This window comes from Pteropus vampyrus, unplaced genomic scaffold (genome assembly GCF_000151845.1).
Source record: "Pteropus vampyrus isolate Shadow unplaced genomic scaffold, Pvam_2.0 Scaffold498, whole genome shotgun sequence".
NCBI classification, from domain to species: domain Eukaryota; kingdom Metazoa; phylum Chordata; class Mammalia; order Chiroptera; family Pteropodidae; genus Pteropus; species Pteropus vampyrus.
Window position 1 is genome coordinate 216,664 of NW_011889279.1, and position 12,528 is coordinate 229,191.

Sequence of the window (12,528 nt, forward strand, 5' to 3'; positions counted from 1 at the left end):
GATGTCACGTAATAACCTGGCTTCTCACAAGATGATAAGGAACAGAGTCAGGATTCATGCACTTGGAAGCATGATCTACACTGCATATCCTAATATCTCTCCAATTAGGAGAAGCTATTTGGTAAATGGCAGGCTGGTCCAATGTTTTTAGTCACCTGGCCAGAGTGTGGTACAGTTGGTATCACTGAAGACCCAAAGTCTTTCCATTGGTAAATAACAAAATTTCCACCATCTAGTTATTTTCCATTTATGTGTTTACTCACAGCCCAAGGAAATGCTAGAAATTAAGAACTCTCTCTCGTTTGTCTAACCTCAAGCCATAATTATTGAGCTTACTTCTGAGCATTCCAGTAACTTTCCACTTCTGTCTAGATTAAAAATATTCCCCACCTTCCAAAACCCAGTGTTTATTATTCTTGCAGCATCAGTAAGAAGATGCAAAATGACAGCAATTTCAGTATCCAGAGCTTTTTCTTTCCTCATATTTAACCCAAATGTACCCTTTATCTTTTGGCCCCATTTCCTAAAAAAAGCTGGGACCCAGAGAAGATACTTGAGGCCAAGGACTGTATTTTATTCACCTTTGTCTCTCCAGAACCTAATACAGTTCCCAATGCAATACAGGCACCCAGGAAGTGTTGGATGAATGAATAAATGAAGTGTATTCCCTGAATGTGAAGAAGGTGCTACGGAATCACCATTCATAGGACACAAGCAGAGAAAATTTTTCTAGATGTGCACATGAATTTTCAATCGGCCACCACACATGTCATTCTCTGCCTTGCCTCCCCTGGTTTTTCTAAACTGCTTCCTTGCAGCTGAATTTAACAACACGTCCCCCGTGTGATCCGAGGATCACCCTCACCCCTAAATCCTGAGTTAATCAAGTTGGGGACAAAAAGTACATATCAGTGGCTTAAGTCTATACCACCTACAGGGGCATAAGATTAGGACAAGCTCCCAAAGCAGAATTCTGGGTGCTCAGCTATGACTGCTAGCTTTACCTCATTCTCCTAAAGTATTTCATCTAATCTTCACAACAATCCAGCAACATAGATATGTGTGCCTGTTACAACTGGATTTGTCTGCCTAAAACAGAACCCCAGCCACAGTCAATTGACCAAACAAGAGTTTATTTTTCTCATATGACAGGAAGCTGCAGTACTAACTAGGGCTAGTCCAGTGGCCCCCAGGGCCATCAGGGTCTTAGGCATTTTTCAGCTTTCAGACCCGTAAGCTTAGCTTGTGGTTTTGGGCTTCACACTCACTAGATGGCTATTTCTCTTTCAGCATCCTGCCTATTTCAGGCAGGAAAAAAAGGCGGGGTGGGAAAGATGAAGGGCAAAAGCATGTGACAGCTGAATCGAGCCCTTTAACGAGTTTTCCCACAACCCCTTCCAGGGATTTCTGTTTATGTCTTACCAAACATTCCTAGGACTCTGGGGTTACTGGTGTTTTCAATCGATTACATTGTTTCTGAAAAGCGAGGTCTTCTTCATAAGGACAGAGGAGAGACAAGACTGGCATGTAACAGTGTCTTGCTACAACATGGCAGCATTTGGTGCTCAGAGCCCTGGGGGCCATAGTTTTGAGGGTCATGGTGCTTCCTCCCCACCTTTGGATGATCCAGTCCACAGTACTAGGCTTCCGTCTTCCTTTCTCTCTCTTCACTCACTCTCTCTCATATCTCAGTCTACCTCTGAACTAGAGCCCTGCCCTGAGCCCTAGCCACTCCTCACAGTCCTTTTCCTGCTTCTCACCCAGCCCCCTCACCACTAGCAGGGTACTTCTGTCTGTGGGCTGGATTTCCAGTGCTGGTCACTGTGCTGCTCAGCCTCTGACTTTAATCAATGGATGACATCCTTGGCCAGACCTCTCGCTACCAGACTGTACCTCTTTGTACTTGAGACTGTCCAATTCATCTGTAAACTTGTCCAGGGGGTGACCCAGAGCTTGTTCCTACAGCCAGGATAGTTTCAGTGCCCAAAGAGTTAGGGAAAGAGGATCTAACTTCCTGCGATAACAAAATTTCAGTGCCTTGCATTTGGTACCTCTTGAGGCTGGATGGACCATACTCAGAGCTGAAGAGAGGCAGCCTTACTTTCTCTCTCATATCACCTTACTGAAAGCGCATGCAAACATAACAGCTCTAGGGCAGCATTGCAGGAGATAGGATTTAAGGGAGCTAAGAGGCATGTAGCTATCATTTAGGCTGACTGTCTTGCTTTATCCATGAGAAATTGAGGTCCAGGAAGGTGGAAGTAACTTTTCTAAAGAGGGCAGAGCTACACCCACAGCTCACCTGGAATCCCAGGTGCATAGCCCATAGGCAATTTGTCAGGATGAGCTAGGAGTCTGAGACCAGCTGATGGGATACGTCCTGGAGCTCTCTTCCAGCCTCTTTCACCTATAAACAAACCAACTAATTGCTGAGAAGACAGAGAGAAGAGAGGGGAGGTGGCTACAGGGAACATTTCTTTACTCTAAACTAGGACAGCATTTTGGTAGAGAGCTGGGAAGACAGGAGCTTCAGGGGAGTCAAGTGCTGAGTGGTTGAATGCACAGGACTTTAGACATTAATAGTTCCAGGCACAAATAGGGAAATGGGTCTGCAGCAATGGTGGAAATTGTTCAAGGGTACTTAGGGTTGCAGTAACAGAGGGAATAGTAAGAGCAGCTAACATTCATTGTGCATCTACGATGAGCCAGGCACTGTGCTTAGAGCTTTACCTGAATCAATTTACTTAATTCTCACAGAGGCCCTGTGAATTTGGTTCCAAAGGCCCACAATCCTATATCCAAAGTCTTTGGGTCTAAAGGTGTTTCCAATTCAGAATTTTTTGTGTTTTAGAAAAATAGTAAGATGCACATATTACATATTATGTAATGATTCCCAGAGGGACTGGGGCAGCACCCAGTAAATAAGCACATTGACATTTCTACAGTAAGTGGGCTAGACAAAAACCATAAAACACTCATGTCAATCTTGCCCCTAAATAAATGTGGGTGCCCCACTTATGAAAGAACGTTAAGGTTCCGAGGTTGGGGATTTCAGAGCTTTCAGACTACAATGGTATCCTCATTTTCCAGGGGAGAAAACTGGCAGTCTGACTCTAGTCCATGCTGTTAGCTACTGTGTGCTGCCTGGTGATACAATAATGTACATCTGTCATATTTTATACTTATAGTGTATGTAATGTCATCCTGTTCTCATAGAAATACTAAGAAGAGGGAGCAAACTCTGTTGCATCTCTTTAACAGGCTCGGAAAAGTGGTGTCTTGTGTCTTGTTCAAGGGTACAGAATGGAGAGAAGCAGACTCCAAATCAAACGTCAGGTCTGCAGACTCCTGGCTGTCCTGACTCTCAAGTCCCGTGCCATTTGAGAACATTCCTTAGGAATTATTTGAAGTAAGGGCAATATAAAGAGAATGTTAACATTTATGATTCTTTGAGAATGGGTTTGAATTGGCAGCAGAATCAGAGTATTAACATGGAAACCTGTGCTAACTTTTTGAACAAATTTTAGAAGTGGATGTAAGAGCCTCCTCATCCTCCACAAGTGTTACAGAGCAGGGTTCTGACCAGTCAAGCAAGGGAAACTGAGAGGGAATTTATCTGTAGCCAGCCCACTCCTCCTGCATCTGGAGCATTGTTCTCTGATACTGAGATGATCCCTCCTGATATTAGGGTTGTCTGAAGTCTCCTGCCTATCTTCAAAGGCAATGGAAAAAACAAGCAAGCAAACAGCATCCTGAATGATGGCAGGTTTGGGCAGGATGTCTCTGCTGGTCATCCCTAGGGGTCCCAGACCAAATGTCAGAAAGCCACAGGGAGCTATAAGAAGGGCAATCTGTGAAATTCAGAAAGGAGGCAGAGGTGGAGGCTGCAAGGTCAGCCTTGAGAGTGAATAGAGGAGGGACACAGAGGATGCTGTTTGGCTCTTTGTTTTCAGAATATACATAGCCCCAGCATGGACCGGAGAACAGTTAAGCGTGAGGAGAGAGGGAGAGGCAGGTGGCCCTGAAGGATCCTGGGAAGGATGGAGAGATGAAGGACATGGAAAGACCTTCGATACTTCACCTTCTCACATCACTGCTTCACAGCACATTACTTGCAATTGGAATCTCTGGAGTCGTTTTCACTTCTGGCTCTAGCTAGAGTTTTTCTAAGATGCCAAATTGGCAGTTAACTACATGGTACTGTCTAAGGGCACCAACAAGCTCTCCTTACCCTGGCCTGAAAATATCTCACTGTTAGAGCAACTCTTTTGTACTGATGGCTTCTCCAGAAAACACCACAAGCAAAGATTCTGCCAAAGAAGTGCCTATTACACACATGCCATCCACCTGTCTGGAATGTTCACCCCTTTCTGCTAAATTTCCACTCATCTTTCAAGACATTCCTTGGACCTGTGCCTCTTTCCTGGATGTGGCAATAGCTTTCTCGTACACCTCTATTAGAACTATTGTCATTCTAATATCGTTACATGTTTACAGGTCAGTCTCTCCCACAAGAACTAAATGGGGCAGTGTATGTGAAGTGCTTGGCACAGAGTAGGCACCAAGCAAATGTTAGCATTTCTCTTATTGTGCCTTCTGCCAATTCTCCAGTTGAACTATTTCTGGGATTCACTTCTTTCTCTCCTGCTTCCCTACCACCACCCTAACACATTCCTCTATTTAAGAGCTTTCTAACTGCCTCCATGCCTCCAATGTCTTTACTTTAACCTGCCCAACAGGCTGACTAATGCATTTCTCTAAGATATGCCTGTCCTTGTGTTCCTCCACTATTCAAAGATTGCACCAGCCCCAAATGCCTAGCAATACATCCAGCAGTACAATTTGTTCCTTCTAGTCATAAAACTCTTACTAATCCTTTTCAGGTGATAGTATCCTTATACATAAAATATGCTGTGCCAATGACTTGTTCCAGGACCTCTGTTCTTACATCTTCTCCTAACCCACAATGTTCTTTTCTCCACACCACCTTCCAACTCCTCCCTACCTGGTTTAGCTTAAGTCGGATAGCCTCCATAAATCAATTAAATGAAGTCAATTAATAAATGTGACTTGAGTCATGCAGTGGGAGGAAAATAAAAAGGAAAGTCTCATTGTTCTCAGGAGCTGAAGTTCACATGGAGGCTTGATGCTCACTCGCATTCAGTATCATTAACTTTTCAGTAAAGATGCTAAATATAACCCATGTCTGGTCCACTTTCTTCATGGCCTCATATTTTAGGACTCAACTTTCCTGTAAAGTTCCCCCAAAACATTCCTAAAGGTCAATAAAGAGCGCCTGAAGCGTGCTCATGAACAAGTCCTGGCAGTCTCTCTCTGTTAGGAATGCTTATTTCTTTTTTTTTAAAAAAAGATAAAGCCTATTGTTTTATTCAGGAATTTGTACATTCCAGCCAGGTAGGGGAGAGGAACGCACAATGAAAGACACAGAAATATTGGGGAAAATGTACTATAAACCGTTTTTTTCCTTTTTGGGTAAAAAAAAACTTCACAATCAATATCCCACTCATAAGCAAAAGTGAGATTAAAAAAACAAGCGATTGTTGTTAATCTCGCATTTATGTATATCTTCTCATTTCATATGTACAGTTCATTTGGGTACTGCTATTGTCCACGAGCAGAAGCTTTAAAAGTAAAACAAGTATCAAGAAGGAAAAGTATTAACAAAAATTAGCTCAAAAAGACGTCCCTCGGAAGGGCTGGCGCGCCAGGCCCAGGCTGGGTCAGTAGAAGCAGACAGTGTGCAGGAAGGCCCTGCCGCTCTTCTCCTCGAACTCCTGCAGCAGCTCATCGATCTCATTCTCCATGTCCTCCGTGTGCTGAATGCATTGGCAGAGCTCACAAATGAGGAACGCCCCCAAGGTGGCCTCTTCGTGGTTGTCTTGGATGTCCACGTTGATAACGTGCACCGGCTGGCAGGTCTCCTGCTCTCTGGAATTCAGATCTTCCACCACCTGGTCATACACTCTCTCCTCGCAGGTGAGAATCAGGTCGAACAGGTCCTTGCAGTCTTGGAACCTTTCTGGTCCGGGCTTGATTCGCTTATTTCTGTCCAACATATGCAAAATGCCATTCTGCGTGTAGAGTTCCTTGTCTTTCCTAAGGAGATCATTGTACATCTGTTCATATGTGGTCTTGAAATCATAAACATTTGGCTTGTCGGGTGCTGGCCCTGGAAGCTTCACGTGAGTTCCTGTTCCAAAGGACCGGACACTGAATCCCCGTTTGCTTAGGATATTGTGTGCCTCCATGCTCCGGTTCTGGTTGCTGGAGCACACCACAGCCACCCGCAGCGGTGGGGTCGGCATGGCAACGGCGGCACCCTCCACACTCTCCACACTCTCCACACTCTCCACACTCTCCGCACTCTCCGCACTCTCCCACTCGGCGACTTTCACCCAGCCGCCGCACTTCAGCGAGAGAAAGATGGCGGCTGTGGCGCCCAGAAGTCATGACGCAAGGCGGGGGCGGTGCCAGCGACGTATCGCGTCGGGACGTGCAGCGCGGGCGTGTGCACGCGTCCTGGCGGCGTCCCCGCGCCGGCCCAGAGCGCGCGGCAGCATGCGTAGGGAGCCCCGCCCAATGTGCGCGTCGCGAACGCGCCGCTGCTCTAGGCGTGCGCGGCAGGGACCCGCCTGCCTCACTGTGGTTAGGGATGTTTTCGTCTGTAGGGAAGAGAACACCCAACAGTGTCTCAAGCAACGAAAGCATTAAATGTCTCACAACATGAGAGATCTAGAGGTAGGCAGTCAGATGTTGAAGCTTAGTGTGAGTTCAGAGAATGACTGATAAATGGTAAGGTTGACGACACTTAGGCTATTAAGCTATAGATCCTTAAATTCCCTCTGACTACGAAAAGGACACATTCCGGTGGCTGAGGCAGGGATGTACATATAGTAGGAGATGAGGGTAATGGTAGTAGGGGATCAAGTGGCCCTATGTGGATGAAGACAGGCTATTCGGGTGGGGATATCATAGGAATTAGGTAATCCAGTTAATTCTTTTTTTTTTTTTTTTATCATGTCCGTTATGCTTGGCATCTAAACACATTGGTAATCTATTTAAACAAACAAAAGGAAAGGGGAACACTAGCACATTTATGGCACTATACCTTCCTTTTTTTTCTTTCCTGGACTTCTAATTTCTGTGAATCTATTTAAAAACCTAAGGTTCTGTGGTCAATAATTGATGCTTCAAAGAAACAATTTACATAGGTGGACTATTTATCTGTGTGGCTGCCGCTTACATTGCTAGTAACACTGTTGATACACGAGTCAGCAGGCATTCCCTCCTTCCTTCCTAATAGACCTTGAGTGTTATTCAGGTATTGAGCCAACCCAACCCTGTGTGGATGGGTGCCTCAGGGGAGGTTAAACTTCTGGGTGTAGAGTGCAAGAATGTCCTAAAGGACCCAGGCTCTTTCCAACCTTTTGCTTCGTCATTCTTAGTGTCTTGGCTTTTCATCCTCTTGCTTATAGCCCATGGCCTCTAAATGGCTGTCATCACTCCAGACATCATGAGTGATGCAGAGAGAGGAAGCAAGTGGAAGGGTGGAAAGGTTTTCTCTTCTCAATGCTTTTTATTCAGTAAGGGAAGCCTGCCAACTGCCTATCATATCAGGACTCCCTCCTCCAAGTACTGTCGAACCCCACTGGACTTTCTACCTCTTTCAGGCACCATTGTCCCATATAGTCAGGTTGCTAGATTCACTAAATAAAAATACATGACACCTAGTTAAATTTGAATTTATTAAACAGATAATTTTTTTGTTTAACTATGCCTCAAATGTTGCATGACATATACTAAAAAGTTATTTGTTTTTTACTTAAAATTTGCATTTAGCTGGGCACCCTGCAATTTTCTGGCAACCTTTCATTATGGGCACTGACACAACTGCCACCAGGTACCACTATCTCTCTAAGGAACTGCACCCATAGGTGGGCTGCTGTCTTCAAAATACCACAGCACTGGAATGCTAAATGAGAAGCTTGGTTTGAATGCCTCTCTTTACCTTTTTAAAAACACTCTATAAATAGAATCCTAAAGAAAAGTCACTTGTGCCCCATTGTCTTAATACATTTTCAACAAACCATCTCTTTACTTACAGCCACAACTCCCTAAGACTCAGCCCTGAGTTCTGGAGGTAGAGCTGGGCCAGAAGACAAATGGGAATGGCAGACACTATGAGGCACCCAGCACTGCTCCTTCCTTCTGAGGCCTAAGGTTTCGCCAAGCTTGTCTGTTTGCCTTGACTCTGACCTGTATGTATCTTTATGAGGAAGCTCCAGCCCCATTCTTTTGGCCAACATCTTTTTATTTCATACAAATAGACCTACCTACCCATCTGCACAGACCTGTCAGAATCCTAGAAGACACAGCTTAGTCTTATAAGTGTCACAGAAATGGTGTGCTATTCAGAGGAGAGATGAATAAAGACTTCACTGCTTAAGGTAGTCTTCATGGAAATTAGGATTTGCCTTAATTCTTGAAGGAAGGAACTGAACAGGCCAGAAGACAAGAAGAGGATGTGAATGGGAAATGGAAAGAAGTGTGTTTTTAGGAGACTATGAGAAGACCAAGACTGAAGCAGAAGTTGCTGCTGTGGAATCATGGGAAATGAGGTTGAGTAAATTCATGGCCAGAGTATGGAAGATGCTGCGAGCAAGAAAGGGCAGTATGCTTGATTTAACAGCAGCTAGAAAACCTTTAGATCTTTCTCATCGGGATGAGTGACAAGGTGAAAGCTGAATTTTCATATCTGCTGATTGGTTCAGCCACACAGAAAGAAATTACAAAATCATATATATGCACAAAACTCAAGATAGAAACTGTTTTAGAGCTATCTAGCTTTGTCGTCCAAAGTAAATATTGCATATCACTCAACCTAATCTTATTTTCACATTTCCTCTCATTCCCAGGTGTAAAATTAAGTCATTTAAAGAGAAACCCAGCATATTCTGTTGAAGGTATATACTTCTCTGCCAGCTAAGAATTCTGTCTTTAGAAGAATTCACTATTTTTAGCTAAATTCTTTAGTTCTTAGACTAAAGAATAAGACCATCTAGCATTTGAGAAAACCACATAGAAGATTCTTACATATTTAAGTTAGTATCAACTTCATCTCAGGCACAAAGATGTTCCAGGGTAACTTTGATCATTACTCATTCTCTGATAGCCACTTCCTTCCTACTGGGCCAGGGGCTTATTTACAGGAGATATTCTGAGTGTATGTAGCATTCCTCCACACCATTCCCTCCCTGCTAATAAACACAGTACCCCCTCCACCCAAATAACCACCCCCCCCACCCACTTACCCACTCACCCCCTGCAACATGCACAGGCTTTTCCTGCATTATTGATTAACCAAAGGATTGTGTGTACCTTGTCCCCTAATTACACTGTTCACAGAACAGTACAATTGATCTGGCCCAATGTAAATCCCTCCCCTTTTTGTATTTTGTCTCTCAGGATGGCCCCTTCCCCACCCCATCCCCAGGGCCTCCTGGCTTCTGTTCCTTTCATCCTGCTTTAAACCCTATTCAGAAAAGGATCTGACAAACTGACAAACTTTCACAGGAATGTTTAGAGATGTTCATGTGGGGGTCAGGGAGATCCGGAAAACTGAGCGACAAAAGAATATAATACAACCCTTTTTAAAGACCTTTTCTTCTTCAAAAATAAATAAATAAATAGATAGATAGATAGATAAATAAACAAACAAACAAACAAACAAACAAACAAATAAACCAGGCGGGGTGGGGTGCAGGTGCAGATTTCTTATTGTTACTTCTGTTTGCCTTGGAATTTTTCCACTGTGACATTTACATGTGTGCTTGGGTGGCTATGGTCACCAAACCTCAAAATGTTATCCTTCCTAGAGAAACAGGAAGGGAAGTGTTTCTAAAATAAGTCAAGCTCAAATTACAAAGATTGAGTATCAGCCATTCAAAGGAGGCACTATTTCTTCAGGCCAGGAGAGGCCTTTCCAGTATAATGAGGAACAGGCTAGCGAAGGTCCAGAGTACTCCTCGCTTGGTCCTTCTGCTCCGAACCCTTCGCTTGAGTAGAAGGGCCATTCTAGTTTAGGGTTACTGTTATTTTTCAATTTATTTATTCATGGACAGGTAATACATGTATGTGGCACAGAAGTCAAAATATTGAACAGGTGATCAGGAGAAAAGAAAGCCTTTCTTTTCCTGCCTCCTGATCATTCTGTCCTCCCTAGAAGTGACCCTATGATCAGTTTCTTAAATGTCCTCTTTCTAGAGATAATCTAGGCATTTTCCAAAATAGAGTTAAAGTTATTTGAAGTTCTCGTATTGGTTTATTTACTTGTTTTTTCAGAGATGTCACATTCATTCAGGTAAAAAAGAATAACAAATGTAAAAAGATAATCCATGCAAAGGCATGCGCCCAACCCTGTTTCCTGCAATTTCCCTGGTTTTCACTCTCTACACCACCACTTCCCTACACCCCATTGGGTAATGACTTCTGTTATGTTCTTATAAATTATTCCAGACTTCTTAAAGGCACGTGTAAGCAAAGACAATTCCTATTCTTATCCTCAAGGGATTCTTTAACTACAAATAACAAACTACAAATTTGATTGCATGGATTCCTTTGCTTCAGGTACTGTGACCCCTTAAAAGAGATCTTTCCTTTTAAAAAGTATTTAAAAATTAATATCTCCTGGACCCAACCAATCAGAATAGCTGCCAGCGGTACAGTACACCACACCAGGTATACCTGCTATACTACTATACAGGTGTATCAAGCTGACTATCAGCCCGTTTGCCCCTGGGTCAGCCTGTGCATTGCTGAAGTCCAAGGTAATTTGTCATCTAGGATGGCTCTGTGGTTTTGCCTGCCACACACAGGGGTGGTGTCCGTAATCACTGTGGCTCTTGATGGGAATAGGGAACTTCTACCCTGAGCCCCACCATTCTGTGGACACCTTTATTTGGAAAGTTCACAAGTCCTCCCCGACTCCAGCAGCCTGGAATTGTGCTGTCTAATCACTGCAAGTTCTCTCATGGTAGGGCTATGTCAGCCCCCACATTAATAGCTTTGTATGTTACTGCTTTGTTTACCTACTTAGGAGGCTAACCCAGAGAAGAATGTCCCAATTGTAGGCTCAGGAATCTAGCTATGACCCAGCTGCATTTGTTCCTGCTGTTTCTTCTACTTGCAATACCTTCTCCATGCAACTCTAATTTCTAAAGTCCCTCTCATCCTTTAAAACCCAGTTTACATATCCCCTGAAAACAACCGAGATCTCCCATTTAAATGTGTTTCTTCCTCACTTTGACCACTTATTGCTATTTCTATCACACAATCACATTCTGCTTATAGCTGTAATTCCTGCTCTAATTATAAATGTTTTCCCTCACCATAAAACTATACATCTTGTGACCTCGGCATAGCTAAGAATGGTGCTTAGCAAATAGCAGGCTCTCAATAAATACTTATTAAACAATTGAAGTTAGGAGCTCTGTCCAAGGCTCAGACCCCTTCCACTCCCAAGATGCTATTTGCTTGGAAGGAGGGAAATAAAATAGCCATAATGAAACTTCAGTGAGCCTTCATTTCCCACTGGAGAAGCAGGCTGAGTAGAAGCAGGCTGAGTAATAATCGGGAATGTTTTGTCCAAGTCTGTTCATTGGTTCAAAAATAAACATTCTTATTTCTAAACTAACGCCAATAGTGAGATCTACAGTGCACTTTTTTGTTTTTTTACTTGCGACGGTACTATTTATTCGGGTTCTTAAAATGTTATTTTTAAAAAATCTGTCCAATTACTACTTATTATAGTCTCAATACAAATGTACGACAGAACTTAAATATTATAAAGTTTCCAACATGAAGCAAATAGAGCACTCGGTTTCAAAAGGACGTGGATAATTTACAACTTCTAATGTGAAGTTTGTAGGTAGACTGCAAATACCATAAAGCCTTGCAAAAGTTCGGGAAGCAGAGACTTAATGACTGGAAACTGCTTGTCAGTCGTGCTAAGAATTTCCACTGCTCGTAGTTTGGCTGTCAAAGGAGTTATACGTAGAGAAGAGCTGTGTGTGTGTGTGTGTGTGTTTGTGTGTGTGTATGTGTGTGTTGCCTCTTTATAAACTCTTTGCAATACTCTGTCATGTTGTTTTCCTTCCAGCATTCTTTGGAGTCACCAAAGGGGCCTCTCCTGGCTTGTTTATTATATAGCCAATGCTCTGTTATACATGGCCTTATTCCCACTATCTGACCTATTAATATTCCCACTGGAAAGACATTATTAGTGATACTTGTTAGTGAACAGTTATTTAGAAAAATGCAATAAAATATATATCAACTTACATAAACAAAAGAAATATTGATTCAGGTCATTTGAGTTTATAAAGAATGGTAGAATGGTATAAAGTCCAACTTTTTAAAGCAGAGGAGGACCTAAGACAGCAGTTGAACCAACTCCTTTCTTTTATTATAGATGATGAAATTGAAGCACAGAGGAAGGAAGCGACATTC

The 12,528-nt window shown here is 43.1% G+C and overlaps 1 pseudogene; it reads right to left on the minus strand.

Moving 5' to 3' along the window:
• Positions 1-4,359: 4,359 nt before the first annotated feature.
• LOC105307449 lies at positions 4,360-6,446 on the minus strand (annotated as a pseudogene).
• Positions 6,447-12,528: the final 6,082 nt, after the last annotated feature.